Below are 19,963 nucleotides of genomic sequence, written 5' to 3'. Positions count from 1 at the left end.
TCATAGTGCTCTCCCCTAAAATTCCCCAACACAATCCCAAACTAAAAGTATAAACGTAAACCCTTAGCTGCCCTACTCAGGCTTGATCTTTCATTCTCTCAGCTAAACACAGGGCTCTCTCCCTGTAAGTCCAAATCCTGTCCTATTACTACCAGAACCTGCTCCACCCCAGTAGCTACTCTGAGTCTCTCAGGCTCTTGCCAGACTTTTCTACTAAAGAAAAGATCCCAGGACTGACTCTCCCACTGTGATTCCTTCATGAACCTCCTGGTCTTTTCACACTATAACCCCAGATAGTGGCTGCAGAATTCCTCACTCTCTACCTGCAGCCCCTTTCCACTCCAAACTTCCTCTCTTTATAGCCACTCCTCAGCTCCTTCCCAGTGGGGCTTCATCTCTAAATAAGCTTGGTCCACTCCCCAGGTCCAGCCAAGTAGTCTAATTGGTCTCTCAGGCCCCCATTAACCCTGTCAGAGCCTGCGTGGGGTACAAACCTCATCACTCTGTCTGACTGCTCTGTTTCCATTATTCACCACTAAGCCAATCTTTGTGTCATCTGCAAATTTTATCAGCGACAATTTTATATTTGCTTCTAGATCATTGATGAAAATGTTGATTAGTGTTGGGCTTAGTATCAATCCCTGAAGAACCCCACGAGAGAGACCCCATTTGATGAGTCCACATTAACCAAATAATATGAGATCTCTCTGTTAGCGAGTTCTTGATCCACTTAATGTGTAGTTTGTTGATGTCAGGCTAACCAGCTATCTCAGTCTCCCCACTTGCCCTTTTTGAGTGTTAGCACATTAGCATTCTTCCAGTCTGTTGGAATTTCCCCAATCTTTCAAAATTTATTTAAAAATTACATCAGCTGTCTAGGTATCTCCTTAGCCAACTCTTTTAAGACTCCTGAATACAAGTTATCTGCTGATTTAAAATGTCTATCCCTAATAGATTTTAACATCCTCCTTCATTACTGATGGACTGGAAAGAACATCATCCTAGTGTGATATAAGTCATCCTGCTTCTTTCCAAATACAGACCAGACCTATTTATTGAATACTCCTGCTTTTTCTGCACCATTAACAGTTTTACTATCTCCATCAAATAAGCCTATACGTATATTAGGAACATTTCTTTTGCTTCTAATATACTTTTAAAATCTCCTTATTGTTCTTAGCCCTGACAGCGATGGATTTTTCTCTGATTTCTCAATTTTCTACACTTCATAGCTTGGAATGTATATACAGTCCTATATACTTCCCCTCTTTTCCATTTGTTATATATTGCATTAATTTTAATTGCTGCCGTCACTTCATCACTAAACCAGAATGCCCCTTCAAAAGACAGGAGTACTTGTGGCACCTTAAAGACTAACAAATTTATTTAAGCATGAGCTTTCGTGAGCTACACATCATCTTTGGGCAGAGACCAATCATGGAAAATTTAACTCTTAAATGTGAATGTTTCAGAAAGCTATGAGCAACTGACAATATGTAATTGGAATGGAAGCTGTTTTGTAACTTTAACTATAATTATCTCCTGGGCACCCATTCTGATGGGCATACAAACTATTGAGATATGCAGGTGTTCATTTTCAAGAAAAAAATTGAGTTCTATTGGATTTTTTTTTTAAAGCTCCAAAGTTGTCACCTTTTTTAATTGTAGAATTATGGCTTTTGGTTTTGACCATGTAATAAACTTTTTAAAGAACTCCCAATTTTCATTCACATTTTTCTAACTTTTTCCTTCCAGTCAACTTTGCTCATAATTTTCCTCAGTTTTGAGAAACAAGTCCTTTTGAAGCTCCGTGTGTGTGTGCATGTGTGTGTGGGGTTGCCTATGGATCAGTGATCATGACCTAATAACATTCAATATGAGCAAACAGAGGGTGGTCCCAGTCAGTTAAATATATATATTTATATTTAACTTCCAGGCCAGTGATTAATTCATCTTTCTCCATCATAATGAGGTCCAAATTAGCTATAGATCATGTTCTGTGCTATATCTTTTGTGTAAGAAGGTTGTTATCTATAACTTTTAGAAACTCTACTGATGTTTTACTACTGTAAAACTGTAGACTACAGTAGTTCTACTTGCTCTGCAGCATGGCCTTTCTTTCACTCATGGTTTAGTCAGTGCTGGGATTTGAAAAGAGAAGCCATGCCACACCAATACTTCTCGTCATTGTGTGTTGAAGAAAAGGGCAAAAATGAGTAAATTGGAGCCTACCTACACACCCTTCTCTTCACCCCTATTCAAACCCATATTTTGGGGTGAGATCAAGTATTAAGCTAAATAGATTGATCTCCTCAACTCTGTCACCATAACTTTTTCTAATCCTTTAATCATCTTTGTGGTTCTTCGCTGAACCATCTCCAATTTTTCAACATCATTCTTCAACTGTGGACACCAGCACTGGACGCAGTATTTCAGCAGCAGTCACACCAATGCTAAGTACAGAGGTAAAATCACCCTTTTTCCTACTCAAAATTCCCATTTGCATCCAAGGTTTGTATTAACCCTTCTGGCTACAGCATCACACCGGGAGCTCATATTCAGCTGATTATCCGCCATTATACCCAAATCTCTTTTCAGAGTCACTGCTTCCCAGGGTAGAGTCCCCTCTTTGTGTTAGTATGGCCTACATTCTTCTTTCCGTCATATATACATTTAGCCATAGTAAAATGCATATTGTTTGCTTGCGCCCAGATTACCAAGTGATCCTGATCATTCTGTATCAGTGACCTGTCCTCTTCATTACTTACGACTCCCCCAATTTTTGAGTCATGTGCAAATTTTATCAGTGATGGTTTTATGTTTTCGTCCAGGAAATTAATAAAGTGTTAAATAGTATAGGCCAGGGCCAAGAACCAATTCCTGCAGAATCCCATTCAAAACACACCCATTCAAGTATTATTCTCTGCTTACAACTACATTTTGAGACCTAACCATTATTAGTCAGTTTTTAATCTATTTAATGTGTGCCATGTTAATTTTATCTTTCTAGTTTTTTTAATCAAAATATGATAAAGTACAGAGTCAAATGACTTACAGAAGTCTAATTCTGATCCTTGCAGATGCTATCCTGGCTCACTGTAATACTGTAAACTGGAATTTCTTTATGTGCTCTTCTTACTGCTTTCCCCTACCCACCTTTTCTTTAACTTTTCTTCCTTGTTGCATTATACAGTGAACAATAATTAACATAACGACCTCGGCATAGGGCATTTCCTGAGGATTACTGACCAGCTGGGCGGGAGCTGATGGCTTGAGGTGCAGCTGTGGGCTATAAACCCCAGCTGGCCATTAATCCTGAGGAAATGCACTGTGCTGAGTTTGTTATTACTCATACAAAATAGTTTTTACATCTTTTTAAAGTACCTTTGAAAGGAGAGTTTTCTATTTTCTTATCCAGTTCTGTGCATGTGACACTGATGCTTTCCTCACTTTGCACATGTGTACGAAACACTGTAGAGCATAAATTTTCAATTGCATTAGCCAACCAGATTATGCAAGTTTTTTTCCATAGTTGTTTAATTCATAATAGGTCTCTCAGACTGTCTCCCTCATTGCAAAATACTTTTTATTTTTACTAAAATATGTATCTGCGTCTCCTGATAAATTTGAAATTGTGCAAATACGATAAATAACAGTGAACTTTGTTATATTACAGAATGCTAGAAGTGTCATGAGAATCGAACACCTGTATTTTCAGTGGAAATAATTTTCATTCAGTAAAAACAAACATAGTTGTTTACCCACAATTGGTGGTTGGTTTTCCTTTATTGCCTAGTATAAACTCATCATAGTGTATCGTCAGCATAGTTTAGCTTTCTGTAGGTGAGCACCTACCTGAGTTAGGAACCTAAGTAGTGTTTTCAAAACTGATTTAGGAAGTTAGGTACTAAAAAGAGTCTTAACTCACTTCTAATACAGTTTTCAAATTCTCTTATCTTGGCCAAATCAAAATCATTATCCAACGGAACTAATTTGTGCATTTCTTCTATTGCGGACTGTGGCAGGCCTGGTACCACACCACCCCTTTGTGGCAGGGGTGGGATGGAGTGTCAGAACCTCACCTCTCAAGTTCATGTGCCCATTTTTCTGTGGGCAACCAGTTGCGGCCTAATGGCCTCCTTTCACACAACTTAGCGGCTAGAGTCCAGGTAACTCGCTCCAAGTGTCAGGGCAGTGTGGCCCAATGGCCAGAGTCCATATAAATTGTTCCCCACATTGGAGCAGTGCTGCCTAATGGCCAGAGTCCATACACTCACCATGGTGTGAGGTGGTGGTGGTAGGGGCACCCAGGCCCACCCTCTGCACCGGGCCCCAACCCAGGGCCCTGGTAGTGGCAAGTTCCTCTTGCCACCAGCTCAGTGAGGAACAGAGGTAATAGTAAGCAGGTACGGCCTGGTACGGAGTACCAGTAAAAAAAGGTGCAGTAGTGTACCAGCAAATAAGTGGAGCATTCAGTACTGGTTTACTTTCACCTCTTTTGGCTGCATAACAAAAAGTTCAAACTCAAAGCTAATAAAAGCTTGGGAAGGGAAAACTCACTGTCACATTTGTTTGTTGTTTCTCTCCCTCTCCTCCTCCAGCCAGGCTGCCCAATGCAGCTAGGCTCTGTGTTCCCCCGACCCTCCCACTCAACAGGGGCTGCAGGGGCTCCCCTCTAGCTTGTAGCAGGGAGCAGAGGGACTGGCTGAGCGAGAAGCCTCCCCAGGTAGCCTGCTGCCTGCATAAGAACAGTTTAAATTTAGCTGTTCACTCCGCGGTCTGAACCGCGGGATTAGGGGCTATTTCTGGCACCTTGTTAATTTCACTCAGGGTTGTTGGGTGGGGGTGGTGACCAAAGCCGGAAATAGCCCTGAATCCTGCGGTTCAGACTGCGGAGTGAACAGCTAAGTTTAAACTGTTCCTATGCAGGCAGCAGGCTACCTGGGGAGGCTTCTCCCTCAGCCAGTCCCCCTGCTCCCTGCTACAAGCTAGAGGGGAGCCCCTGCAGCCCCTGCTGAGTGCGGGGGTCAGGGGAACGTGGAGCCGAGCCATGTCAGGCAGCCTGGCTGGAGGAGGAGGAGGGAGGACGAGGAGAAAAATGTGACAGTGAGTTTTCAGTTTTTCAGGCTTATTCCAGTAGTAACGTTTTTATTACAGACAGTACTGGTGGTAGTAGTAATAGTAGCTTTATTTTCTATATCTAAGGCATGCAATGGAAGGGATCCATGAAGTATGTAGGAGAGGTGGGTTGCTTGTGTTTGGACTGTAGAGGTAAGAAATGTAACTTACGTCCACCCTAGCCCCGCCCCTTCCATCTGAGGCCCCACCCCTTACGGGGGGGGCAGAGTGGGACCCGTACCTGTAAGAGCTGTATTTTACTTTCACCCCTGGTGGGGATCCATCCACAACATGCCGTGCGTCTGCGTAGCTCTAACACCATTTGCATCTAAGGTTCCCCTGGGTCACTTCCTACCACAAATGCCAGGTTCTCCACTTCAGGGGGGTCCTCCAGTCTGTTCCACTCCTGTGATGTCCTCCATCTGGGTATCACGGTGCATCCCGGTTTGGCTGGCCTCCGGATCCTGGTGCGCAGGCTGTGCCTCAGGAGCTGGCAGCATATCTCCTTCCCCTCCAGCAGTCCACGCAGACTGAGCAGCTCTGCGGGCTTTTATACCTGTTCTCCAGTTGGAGCATGCCCAGCAGAGCTTCCGGGTCATAGCTTCATCTGCTAGGAAGGAAGGGTTAACCCCTGTGGTATCAGTGTGGGACCACTCCGCCCCATCACAAGGATTTTTTCCATGCCAAATGACCACTGTTCAGACCCCAGACTTTTGTCTGTATTGTGGTTCAGTACAAGATTACAAGACCTTTTGCAATGGGAAAAGTGTGTTTTTTTCATTCTCATTTTTCAATCTTTTTTGCTCAAGCCTTCAGAAGAAATCATTTTTGAGCAGAGACCAATCATAGAAAATTTAATTCTTAAATATGAATGTTTCGGAAAGTTATGAGCAACTGAAAATATGTAGTTAGAATGAAAGACGTTTAGTAACTTTTAACTATAGTTATCTCCTGGGCACCCACTGTGATGGGCATCCAAACTATTGAGGTATGCAGGTGCATGCTAGTGCTCATTTAATTTGTTCATTTTTTAAGAAAAAATTGAGTTGTATTGGATTATTTTTGTAAAGCTCCAAAGAATGAATTCAGGGCAGTATTCTGAATTTTCCTGCCCCTTCTGAAGAAAGAAGGCTAACAAGTTGTGCTCCCATGCAAAGCTCTCAGGGTAGCTAAGTAATATTGAATACGAAATCAGTCTATCACAGAAATCCAATTCATTAAGAATATGAATAATTATAGCCCATGTAATTCCACATGTCACACACATTTACATTTGGCCTGGTTAGTGCTGTGTAGTCTGTGTTTGGAAATTTGAACCATATGGAGCATGATACTTTTAGTTTGTATGAAAATTAACTCTGACATCTAACATGGTTTGTTTTCTAAATCTAACAAGCCTGAATGTTGCAGCTTAAATGTTCCATATGATTTGTTTACAGAAACCCGGTAATATAATTAGAAATTGACTTGAAACAAAATGCTCAATCAAATACTCCCTTTGGGGAAGTTTGGATTTGGATCCAGCTCTGACTTTTCAACCTGGGCCCAACTCTAAGCATAATGAGATAAATTCTTGGAATGGTGATCTCCCACTTTGTGGTGCAATTTGCACCTGCAAAACTTATTCCCCCATTCTTTTTGCAAGCATTTGCAGTGGAAATCTGAGTACAAACACCTCTATCTGATTTGCCACCAAGCAAAAATGTGGTTGTAAATGTGGGTGGAAAATATCTCAATATCTATATCTGAGTGAGCAAATCCAACAGTCTGGGGACTTGGAAATCTCTCAAACTGCTTTGGAGTTTTGCAAACCTTGTTTAAGCTCATAAATGTTTTTTCCTCCTGTAATTTTAAACTAACATTTTCCTCAAGGTAGAATCAATTAAAAACATGTTATCCTCACTAAGGGAATGCAGAATTAGACAGGATGCATGGAACAATAATTTCCAGAAAAGCACAGGTGAATGCTCTATATGCACTGTGATGGATCAAATGCTTTCCTCACTTTGACCGTCACCATCTCTTTGTTACTATGCTCCAGCTTTTTCAATTATTTTTTGTTTGACAATCTTGTCTCTGTTTTCAGTGGATCATTTCAGAAACATGAATATGGCATAATCAATATTTATTTCACTGCACTTTCATAGGTTTAAATGAGGGCAGAATTAGCCCACTGAATGTCAGTTGTGGGGTTTTTGTCTCCTTTCCTTTTCCCTTCTCTTCTTATTTTGTAGTCTCTCTGTATTAATTGTCTCTCTGCCCACTCTCTCCTCCATTTTCACACTGGATTTTTTTCCCCTCTATGCTCCTTTTTTTCAATTTCTCATAAATGTAACATGAATTTGCTAACACTGGAGATCTATTATGAACCTTAAACCTCAAAGCTCCCTGATCAGGTTCAAAAAATAGGCAAAATAAGTTTGCCCATCCAGGAGCTTCATGTTTGTTTCTCTCTGGCATGTTTCTAAGGAATGTACAATATCACACCACCCATTTAGAAAGGAGATGATATTTGATTGCCTTATAGCTCAGGAGTCCTTGCTAACTATGATACTCAAATCATATACTGAACTCTTGTTAGAGATGTTTTTAGATTAAAATGTTTTTTAAAAGGAGGGGGAGATAGAGGAAAGCAGGAGTCCTAATTCTTCTTTGTGGAAGACAAGATATGACAATACTGATTTTTGTTTTCTGTTTGTTTAGGCAATAACTTTTGAAGGAGGAAATAAAAATATAGATCCCTCACATAGATACAAAAATAGGAAAGCAATTTTTTTCCAGGGCGATGTGTGCATGTGTGTTCTTATGATAAAGCTGTGAAGTTTTTGGCTGCCCTTTTCTGGCTTCTGTTGTTTTCTGGGGGCTCAGTGGGATAGATAGTTTGTGCTGTGACAGGACATGCCAACAAATTGCATCACTTCTGCCTCGGTGGCCGAGGACAATGACATGCCATATGCCAATGGCAAGAAATGAATGGGGCTCATTTACACTGGCACTGGGTGTCTTCAGCCCTGTCAGTCTTCAGAGGCTATCCATGGCAAATTGGAAAGTCGCGCCAGAGCAGCAGCAGCATGAAGAGATGCAGCATGGAAAGCTTCCAGCATTCATAACTTTATGAACGACACTCAGCTTTCAAAGGAAAAAACCCAAACCAGACACTTTATACATGTATCCGATGCTCTGCAACTTAACCTTTCATTCTCAGAAAGAAATAAAATCACCAACTGTTTCTCCCTGTGCATTTGTACCCCAATACAAAAAATCTTTGAGTAAATTCCAGCTGCAAGGAGAAAACAAAAACACAGTAGGTGTCATGCTTCATGCATTCAAAATAGTTTCTCTACTCAAATAGACTGCCACAAAGATTTGCCCCAAAGTTGACCCCAGTGCCTCTGGCTTGCACTCCAGCAACAACAAAACTCATATTTGACCTCTGACCTTCCTGGCAACACATCATTTGTTTCCATGTGTTGAAGCAAGGGATGATGGGTGATGATTAAAGAGCAATGGTTCTGTTGACCTGAGACGCTAATGAGGATGAAATGAGAAGGTCAATGATCATCCTCACATGGCAAACCAAGACAAGTAGCTAATCTGTTGTTAATTGTCCTTTACATTTGTTTTAAGGGCAGCAGCAGAGATAGGTAGCAGTCATATGTCTCCCTTCTTTATAATCGCTGTAATTAGCATCATAATCAGAGTTAGGCACGCCTGGGGAAGCCTGAAACCTGCTTGGCAAGCAGGATCACATTTATTTATTTATTTAATTTGCATGAATTCAGGGCTAGTCAAAGATGCCAGACAGATAAGCCTGGAGACAGAAGGCTTCCATTCATTTACATAACAGGTACAACCCAGGCAGCTACAGTGCAAGCTTCTCTCCCTCTCTCCTTCCCCCAGGGTCTCTAACCTAGCCTGGAGGGGCCACTTCTGTGAATGACATGGTGGTTCAGTCTCCATGGCTATTCACCTCTTAGATTCTCCTGTGAGCCAGTTAGCACCAGTATTGCTCATTTAAGTGATATTGGGAACTGGACTCAGACAATCAAGTCTTTTCACAGGGACCACTGACCAACCACCAAACAAGGATTGGTCACTGTCAGTCTGGGCTGGAGTTCAAATGAAAAACTAGAGAGAAAAGTTCCACTCCTCTCATTTCCAGTCCCGTGAGCCATTCTCACATGTGTGGGTGTGTGCATCCACATTTCCTTGCAGAGTAGCTTTTCTAAAGGTTCCAAAAATTCACAGACATAGAGCAAGTCAATGGGTAAACCTAATTAAGCAATTAATTTGACATTTTGGGGCTCAACACTGTTGATACTTTTGGCATAGCTGGCACTATGAGGGGAAAGAGTGCGTATGCTGGATGTTTTATTGCCCTAATCACACCCTTTTCTATTACTAATTCATTTGATACATTCAGATGCAAAACCCTCAGAAGTGTTTGTTTGGGACCTAATATGTTTGCTTTCTAACACTTTCAGAAGGAAAATATATATTCATTATTGTAAATATTTAAATGAGCTGTTTGTTATTGTTTTGGTGCTTGGTACACACTCCTACTTTCACTTCAACAATTTCAAACAGTTCCTGACATATGACAGTCATATATATATATATCACAAACTCCAGGTTAGGTTTAAAATGAGACTGACACATTTATTTTATCCTTAATCTTGTATTTCACTTCCTCAGCCATGTATTGGCTTCATGCTTAAAGCATTTTCTTTCCCACTACTGCACTGTGGTGTCATTTTGGTGGGATTTCTTTTCGCCTTATTCTCCTCTTCACATCTAATGGGCTCATTCAGGCGGGCAATGAGAAGCAAATCTACTGCCCAAATGGCAATCAGCTAGTAAGCTAAAGCCTGAGAGCTTTAAAGTATTTGTCTAGTGAAGAATTTACTGCAGTGCTAATCATAACACACTCTTTAATTACTAATTTGGATTAAGCAGAAGGGTCAGAGGAACCATCTTGACAATCCTTGCCTATCAATGCCCTTTTCCTGCCAGTTAGTACAGAGACAATTTCAGTGGATACTGCCTCTGGTTCTTACACCTCCACTGCCACTTGCCTTCACCCTGTCTTATACAGCACATTAGTCACAAGTTACACGCCACATATGGCCATTGGGTTCAATGCCGCACCTTCTCAGGTATGAGTAAAACTGATTTATAGACTAGAAGAGAATCTGGGCTAGCAATCAAAAACAACACTTACCTTTTTTCTACTGTTTTGAATGGAAGTTTTGAAATGGATCTGTTTTTCTGTAAGCCTTTGGTACAACTCGAATAGCCATTGTAATTATGTGATTTGTGGTAGTCAAAGCCAAACAAAAGCAGAATTCCAGACTAAATGAGATGAACAGCTGTTCTGCTTCTATTGTGCACATGGAAGACGATGAGTTAAAATACTATATGGTTGAAATTGGGGATCTGATCTCAGTAGGTTAGGTGTATATGTTACAAAATGAATGACATTCCTTACACTTTCCACACACAAAAAAGTGCTTTTTACAATAAAATCTGTAATCATCTATCACAAAAATTTACATTCAGTCTTCCACTATAACCTGCTGGACAAATTCTGTTCTCAGTTACATTTGGTGTAAACACAGAGTAACTGCATTGGCTGCAATAGAGTTATTTTGGATTTATGCCAGTGTAACTCATAGCAGAATGTGGTTCACCATTTTCACATAAATTCTACTTTCTAGCTGAAATTTCCCAGACTCGGACTCAGTCCACAGGTGATTTTTATTTTATTTTATTTTATTTTGGAAACTCTGTTCAGCCACTTCTTGCGTTATGGGAGAATTTTTAAAAAATGATTTTTTCAGCTTTAAAAAGCTGCTATTCTCAGAGTTCTGTTGGGATAATGTGGCTGTAGGAGATTTTAATCCATCATTGAATCACGCACAATAAAACCTTCTTAAAATCTGCCATAATGTCAGCTACCAGAGAAAATTACTGGCATGCCAAGTATGGCAGATCCAAGCATTTTAGAGTCTCTGCAATATTTGCTGCATTCTGCAAATTCTAAATTGTGGTACCTTTACCCACTCTAAGATGTGCTTGACTCCCCCTCTAGTCTCACTGCCTTAAACAGTACCACTAGTAGAGCGATGAACTATCCAACATGAGTACGGTATCATCATCTAGTGCTCTTCTTCTGGCAGTTAACGACATATCTATGCTTCTTACTTTGAATCAGTCCTGGACATCATCTCTGTGTTTGGATAACACTCAGTTTTTCCCTCAATTCATACTAACCACTCAATTCTCCACATGTCACCCTGAGTCACCAAAAAAAAATTAATAGGGAGAAGGTTTCATATAAACACGATGAAGACCCTTTTCACACAATGGACATTGAACCTGTGGAACTCATTGGCATGGGATGTTGTGATGGCCAAAAGTATAAATGGGTTCAAAAAAGAACTGGATAAATTCATGAAGGAAAAGTCCATCAATAGCTATTAACCAAGATGGTCAGGGATGCAACCCCATCTCTAAACCTCTAATTGCTAGAAGCTAAAAGGGGAAGAGAGGATTGGATCACCCCAACTGCCATGTTCTGTATGCTCCCCGTGATGATCTGGTAACGGCCACTGTCAGAGAGAGGATACTCTCCTAGATGGATCATTGGTCTCACCAGTATGGCAGATCTTTTGTTTTGACCTTTCCTAGTTATGCCATACCTCTGTATTACTGAATACTTCAAAGACTGAAGTCCACCTTCTGAGTAAAATGTCCTCTTTATCCTAGGCCTCTGATTTCATTATCATTTTCCTTAATTCAGATTTTGCTCTCAAAGCCAGAAATCTTGGAACTGTCTTTGATGCTGTATTTTGTTTTACCTTCCACTTCTACCTTCTCTGCAATTCTGCTGGTCACCACATCTGAAACATTATCAGAATTCATCCTTACTTTTACCCTGCCCCTGTTGAAATCCTTATTTGTGGTGTAGTCACTCCCAGTCATACTAATATCATTTTCTCTCTTACGGTCTTCCTAAATCCCACAGTCTGAACTTCAAAAAGTCCAAAATATTGAGATGGGACTAAACACTGTTCTAGGAAATGGGAGCATATCACTCCCATCTTCTGGTTTCATTGGCTTCCTCCCCATCTCCAACTGCAAATCAAAACTTTCCTATTCACTTCCAATGTTCTGCAAAGACTTATCCCATTGTAGTTCTCTGATGTCACATCCACCTAATCGTCTGCCTTTTCACTTTGTTCTTTTAATGTCAGCCTCCTCTCTCACCTCTCACTCTGACTGCATAGTTTGAAGGTTGCTTTTTTCATTTGTGATGCCTCTTGCATGGTGCTCAGCAGTGAGATAGTGTTTCCCTGTGCTAATCAGTTACTGCACAGCTACCTCCTATTCTAAGGTTGAGGGAACTGTGATATCTCAGATACAACTGGCACCTTATAGACTAACAGATGTTTTGCAGCATGAGCTTTTTCGTGGGTGTTCTTCTTTTCATGCATGCATGCATGCATCCAGAGAAGATTCATTCACCACTGCTCAAAATGCTGCAAACTGTTAGTCTATATATGCTGCTTCTTTTGCTCTTCTTTGCTAGACTAACAGAACACACTACCCTCCCCTACTGATATCAGATACAACTGTTGGCAAATGCTGACATTTTAATGGCAACTTCTGTGCTAAGATTTCTCTCCTTCCCTTTAAGTCATTTTAAAATCACCTTTAAAATCTTCTCTGTCTCTTCAACTTACACTGACTCCAAAAACTGCTTTGTGAAGCCATATAAAAATAAAATGTGTTATATCCAGGTGTGTGCAGACAGGACAAATCTTAAGCCACTTTCAACCCTTGATCTAACCACAAATTATGTGAATCAACCACTTTCTATGTACAATGGAGCTAGGAAAAATGATGCAAAAAAACCCAACAACTCACAAAACATCCTATTTATTGACATTAGTTTGTGAATTTGCATGAGCTGTGTTCATGCCCTGTTTTGTTCACTTTTGACTAATCTTCATTGTTTGAGAATCCACGTCTCTCCTCAAGTGACACTGTTGCAGCTCAAACTACGAGGAGTCCTTGTGGCACCTTAGAGACTAACACAGGTATTTGGGCATAAGCTTTCATGGTCCCACGAAAGCTTACGCCTAAATAAATTTGTTAGTCTCTAAGGTGCCACAAGGACTCCTCGTTGTTTTTGCTGATACAGACTAACACGGCTACCACTCTGAAACCTGTAGCAGCTCAGTCACCTGAGACGCTTGAGATAATAGCGACTGGTTTAAACAGGAGGGGACTGGCATCAGGGCATTCTTGGTGAGTGGTCCTTGCCTTTGGAATAGTCTTCCTTCCTTAGCTCCTTTTGGTTCACAAGAGGTCAGATTCCCTGATGTGCTGTTTCCCCTGACTTTCTGATGTAAGATAAATTGGGTAATGCAGTGGAGCTTATTTCTGGAGCTTGAGGAGATGGACCAGTGAAACTTCTTTGTTGTTGTGGGCAGGCTTTTCAGGTGATCTGATTATCTCATTTTTGGGGAGGTTGTTTGTTTGGAATTATTATTTGTACATGCTTTGATTAACGTTGTGATTTTAATGTTTATACTGTTCCTAAATAGGTATAAATGGATATATATTTGAATAAATAAACAGCACATATGAATGATCAAATTTTACTGGCAGAAATGTACACAGGCAGCAATTTTTAATGTAATCTGTGTGAGTATTTGTTAGATTTAGATGCTGGAAGTGTTTGGGTGGGAAGTACTTATGTGGTCATCCAATCAGGGAACAGAAACAATGTCATGTTACTCATATGACCAATCACAACTAAAGCTAAAACTTTGAATAGTTGGGATATTCATTAAATAAAAGTGAACAATGAATACCTTTAGAAAAATGATAATCTGCTTGTGAATATCTCACAAGTAGAAAAATAGGCAAAATTTATCTAACAAATCACTTCTTGAGAATTTTTCACTCGAGCCTAATGCAGAGTTACTTCATGTCTTCATACACAAGCAGTAATTTCCTATGAATGTGTGCAAAAATTATAGGCCACATTTTGAAAATATAGGCCATGTTGTAGATACTTATATAATAAATATAAGCATCAGTATGCAAGTGAGTATAAAAATACTTCTTCAAGTATTGTTTGTGCATTGTAATCAACAGAATAATGTGTTCAGAATCAAACTACACCTGTTCTATGCCACACATCTTACAGGAAATTATAGCTTAACTTCTGTAACCAGAAGCAGAGACATGTCAGAAGCACATTAAGTAAGTAATCTGCCTGTTTTCTTTGACACAAATCAACTCGATTCTCAAGAACTCACACTGCAAAATATCACTTTCACACTTTTATTTGACAAGTGGCAGGGTCACAAGTTGTTAAACCTTTTGGCAGGAAACCCACATATTAAAAGAGAATTTGCATCTCATTGGATTTGATCCTACAAATATGATTTTCACAAATTGAAGTTTATTAAATGCTTCCTCGAATCATTGTAAACATTTTTTCATAACACATGGCTAATTTGTAGCATGCATTCTACTTGTAGTCAATCAGTAATCCTCTATGCAACACTGACATGGAAATTAGTATATCTTGCACAAGTTAGACGTTCATTGTAACTCAGTGTTAACTGTGGATTGGTACTGACAATATCCTCTACTCCATGGCATTGTCCTCGGTAATAAGGGCAAAGTTGCGTGCCAGTATAAGGGAATTATTAAAGAGACAGTTTTGGTAGAAGAGTTTTAAAGCCCAATCAAACTTCCGATGACTTCCCTGGGAATTGGACTGGATCCCTAATGAATAAGTAGATTTTGTATTCAACATTTAGCTACATCTAATTGTTACTTAATAGCTATAGTGAGACAGTACTCACTGTTTTTCTTTGGTTGTATATGGACACTTGTCACATATATATATAATTCAAGATTTACTGAGAATTCATTACTAATATAGAAAATAAGTAATTTCACTGGAATTATTCATTCAGGTCCAGAACTAAATAAATAACAAAGACTAGAAAATTCATTTATTCATTACAGTTTTATAGATTTTAAAATGTCACCCCATTGCTGTTTTCATAAACTAAGCCCATAGTTTGGATTATTGAGGCTGGACATAATTATTTGAGTGACTTTTATCTGTTGTTGTTGTTAGCTCTAGGTAAACCTGATGAGCTATAGATGCTGCCTACAGACTGACATCATGATGCATAGATAGAACAGAGATGTTTGGTCAGATTCTCTCAGACTGATGCTGCCATGTACAAAGAGCATTTGATCCCAGCAGCCTGAAGCACTGGACCCTGAAGCGATTCACTTGAGGGAGGGCAGGCAGACCCCTTGATAGCTGACATCCACTGAATTTTCCATAAAGAGAGGATAGTTTGAATCTATGTCCAGTGTCTCCATAGCACATCCCTTAACTCCCCTACTCATGCACAGGGGCGGCTCTAGGCATTTTGCCGCCCCAAGCATGGCAGGCAGGCTGCCTTCGGCGGCTTGCCTGAGGAGGGTCCGCTGCTCCCGCTGCTCCGGCGGACCTCCTGCAGCTGAAGGCAGCCTGCCTGCCGCCCTCGCGGTGCCGGCAGAGCGCCCCCCGCAGCTTGCTGCCCCAAGCACGCGCTTGGCGTGCTGGGGCCTGGAGCCGCCCCTGCTCATGCACTATCCTCATTCAGAGCACCCCATTTTCAGTGTTGCCAGCTGCAGGCACACCAGTGCAGTGAGTCTTTGCAACCTGGCTATAGCAGACTTTTTAATGCAGGGCAATCTCTGCCATGGTGTCTGTTGGCCAAATCAGGAGCCAACCCTGGGTGAATTTGACCCACTATGAATAAATTGATCTCACATGAGTATCTCATTCAGATAACACAAGAAAAGCCTGCTTCAATAATTCAACACATTAAAAGCCAGAGGTTTGATCTCTTTAAATTGCACTGGACAAGCATAACATAGCTAATGAAAGTCCATTTACCTGGCCTAGAACATATGGTACATATTAATTAATAATGTATGAGGTTTCTAGATGTTTTATGTTTTCAAATCATTGTACAAATGTTAATGTATCCTCTCACACTGTTCCTCTCCTGGAAGCCAGGCACCTGCCCTAAGACTTGTAGATCAGGGCATGCCAGGAAGGGAGGATGGCTGAAAAGAACAAGTTCATTTTAATATCTTTGTCCAAATGTTAAGCCTCTATAGCACCCTTTTAGCAAATCTTTCCCAGAGTGCTGAGTTTGAGTGTCAATAACCCAATAACAAGCGGGAGTGTAAGACCAATAAAACATAACCTGTAATCATAACCACAAAGGGAAAGAAATGAGGAGATACTGGTGCATTGTATTTTGAAGACATTTATCACCCTGGTATCTAAGAGTCTGATCCAAAGCCCATTGAATTTGATAGGAACCTTTCCATTGACTTCAATGTGCTTTGGATCAGACTCTAAATGTCACCCTGTTTTGGTCAGTGTGCATTAACAAGTTAGAAAGATATGCCTGCAAATTGCTATAATTATTTACTGAGCATACTTCATGTATGTGGAAAGAAACAAATAGAGAAGCAAAACCAAACAGGGTATGTATTCCATTGGCCAGGTTTTTAAAGGCTATTAATACAACATTTCTTGCCTTTCTGCAGAATGTATATATTTTCCTGCGACAAGCAACTCCATGTGTATGTGTGTTACAAGGTGGACAAAAAGACAGACAATATGGACAATGCCAAAATAGGAAAATAAGTTACATATGCAAAAATAGCTTTAGATTAGCTTCTTCACTCTGGGGAGGAAAAATATGGGCACATGATTGTTCTCTTAAACGTCACAGCACAGTATTTTTTAAACACTGCATGTATGATCTCTCCCTGTCATCCTCTCTCTTCACTTCCCTCCTCGTAAGTATCTTTAAACTGCTCTCCTATTTTCCCCTTGTTTTCTTCTGAAACTGGCTATGAGATCTGGCAGACTGTCCTTCCATCGGTGAACAGAGTCTAGTGTACCATTAATAGGGTCAGCCAATCAGAATGCTGGGATTAGCATATCGTACAGACAAACTTAATCAGGTCTACTATACAGTTAATCATGTGTACACTAATAGTTATGGGGGTTAACCATTTAGGACGCTAACTCTGTGTTCTGATTGGCTATGTTTCCTACCTGTTAACTTTCCCTGTTTTCCTTTTGTTTTTATTCCTGCCACCAAAATTTTTCACTGTTCAAAATGTTTCTGGAAGGTTGTCTGCGTAATTGAGGATTAGTCTTTCAATAATAGAAAGAAATCATAAGTGATTTCAAAAGTAACTCCTTTACATATACATTTCTCTAAAAATAAGGCTACTTGAAAGGAAAGTGTATTACTTTGTTTCCTCAATAACTATCCTTGATTTCAAGGGCGGTGAATACAAATTACAGTTTAATCACCAAATACGTTCATCATGGGGTTAGATTTTGAATTTGTAAACTAACTTTTAATAGCAAGGGATTTGTTTTGTATTTATTTTTGGCAGTCGAAAGCAGAACACAAGAATAAGATTGTTGGACTACTCACCATAAAGTATTAGAGTAAAAACGAGCAGCAGCCAAAAGTAATCCCTCTAGTCATCTTGTAATTGAGTGTTTGCATATAGTCGGGGCTATCAGTGGTGAACAACACTGAAGATTCCAGTCAGAGTGAAGGGTGGAGAAGCAGGGGAAGGGGGGAGGAATGAGAGAAACAGAAAAAATGAGCCTGCCAGTGGTTAATTGAGCATATAGATTCCTAATGTGTCAGGCACTGCCCTCTCAGATGAAGGATGATACTTTTTAGGACGCATCTTCCTTTGTTACCATTTTAAGACTAATGAAGCCTGCAATTCATGAACCTGATGCTGGACACTTACAGCCAGGGACATCAGCACCTCTGAAGAACATAAATTTGTATTTAGAGGTTTTAGATATGTTCGTATGTGGACATATAGTATTGATCTGTAGTAGAAGTATCCTTTAAATGTGTGTGTGTGTAGATAATATTCCAGACAAAAGCAGTTTTCAAATACAAACTGTGTTACCAACATCTACCCATTCTTCAGCTAACTTTTATAATCAGGCAATCCTGTGTTTGCCAGAACATTTTTGCACTTTTTTAGTGAACCAGGCCTGTTTACTTTTATAGTCTCGAAACATCAAGGATCCATTATACAAAAGTTTTTGGGTTTTTTTTTCTCCTGCCTTCAGGTCACTCGTTAATGAGCTGAGCACCAAGAAAGGATGGAATCTATTACAACGGGATATGGGCAGGAAGTTTTTCTTTATGGTTTCATAGATTTACGAAAGCGAGAGAGAAAGAGAAGTGATGATTATCAACCGTCCATTCAGATACTGTTCCTTGGAGATTGATGACTGCAGCTTGGACTTGATCAGATAGGAGTTGGGTTCCAGTTGAAGGAGTGACTGGACCCTCTCTGGCCCCTGGCCTGTATAATCTCTGACCTTCCTAACCTCTGCAGGGCTTCCTTTATGAGAGTTCCCGGCCAGATGGTCAAGTCATCAAAGCTTTATGAGCACAAACTCCTTTTACCACTTCACAGTTTCTTCCATCCAAAAAGCAGAAAGGGTGGAAGTGTGAGGAAAAGAGGCTAGAAGGTGTTAAAGATAAAAGCAAGACACAGAGGTACCTTCCTGCTGGATTCCTTGCATGTTAGTATGATGTGTGTGAGTATGATGCTTGCTGTCCATGTATATTATATGCAATTTTGAATTCCCAACTAGCATTGCGCATATCAGCAATGCTACCAGCATATGATATATCCTCCAGTGTGAATAGTTTATATGAAAAGCACAGAATTACTTCCTCTAGATGCAGTAAGCACTTGTTTACTATACTTCAGAAATTAAATATCATTCTTCTACATATTCTTTAAAAAAATCTTTTCTCTCATTATTTTTGCCAGTTTTCATCTATTATTTCTCTGTGAGTTAAAAACTGCAAAAGATCACTGCCTCTGATTTAAAAGAGCTGATTTGTAACAGCAGAGAGTGTTACCTACCTTCTCTGCCAATAGGTGACTTAAATTACATCAGGCCTAAGCACAGAAAAGTGACCTTGTTAACTTTATGAGAACTAATCTCCAGTTTCCACCTGCTTCCTGTGGAAACAGCCTCACTTACGAGGAAGTCAATTTTCAAGTGATCCTTCAGGAGGACAGTTAACTCAGTCACTAATTCCTGGATTTGAGGGTTACACTTTTCCAATTAAAGAACACACAGAGAACAGCAAAACCTGTAAAACTGCAACATTACTAAGACATGTTATAACAATTCTTTGATGTACAGAGCTAATTTTAGAGCCTTTGAAATCAATTCCTATCACTAGCAGGTAAAGTCAAAAATAGAAGACCCATGAATCTGGGTGAGGTCAGACTCCTTTACAGGTTCAGGTTGATTGGTTTGCAATAAAACCACTGAGATCTGCTAGTTTTTAATGAGCTTTTCTCTGAAGAGGTGAACTTGTACTTTCACTGGGAGGGTGCATTCCATGTGTCTGTCACAAAAGTTACTTCCAGGACTGGCTGTTCACCTACATTAAAAATCCTCACAAGGGTTCATTGCTGTTAACCATAAAAAGAAACAAAATATTTCATACTGGCTCATGGATTGTTCACATACTTGGGGCAGATCCTCAGCTGGTGCAAGTTGACAAGTCAGTTGACTTCAACTGCAGTCAGTGGCGCTATGACCAGTTAAGAGTCTACCCCATGGCTGGGAAGAGGGAGAGTCTTAAATACTCAGGATTTTTTTTGGCAAAGCAGGGATGACAAGTATTTTCAGAAGCAGCACCAATGACCTGCTGTGCCATAG

At 40.2% G+C, this 19,963-nt stretch overlaps 1 long non-coding RNA gene across 2 annotated transcripts in view; it reads left to right on the top strand.

The window, feature by feature from the left end:
* LOC120398829 overlaps positions 1 to 18,865 on the top strand; it is a 76,442-nt gene extending 57,577 nt beyond the window's left edge. For both annotated transcript variants that reach the window (XR_005594731.1, XR_005594730.1), the window contains one exon: positions 18,341 to 18,865. This is a non-coding gene — a long non-coding RNA (uncharacterized LOC120398829). The remainder of the gene's footprint in view (positions 1 to 18,340) is intronic.
* Positions 18,866 to 19,963: the final 1,098 nt, after the last annotated feature.

Source organism: Mauremys reevesii, linkage group 2, assembly GCF_016161935.1.
Source record: "Mauremys reevesii isolate NIE-2019 linkage group 2, ASM1616193v1, whole genome shotgun sequence".
Classification (NCBI taxonomy): domain Eukaryota; kingdom Metazoa; phylum Chordata; order Testudines; family Geoemydidae; genus Mauremys; species Mauremys reevesii.
This window is presented reverse-complemented; position numbering and strand designations above follow the sequence as displayed.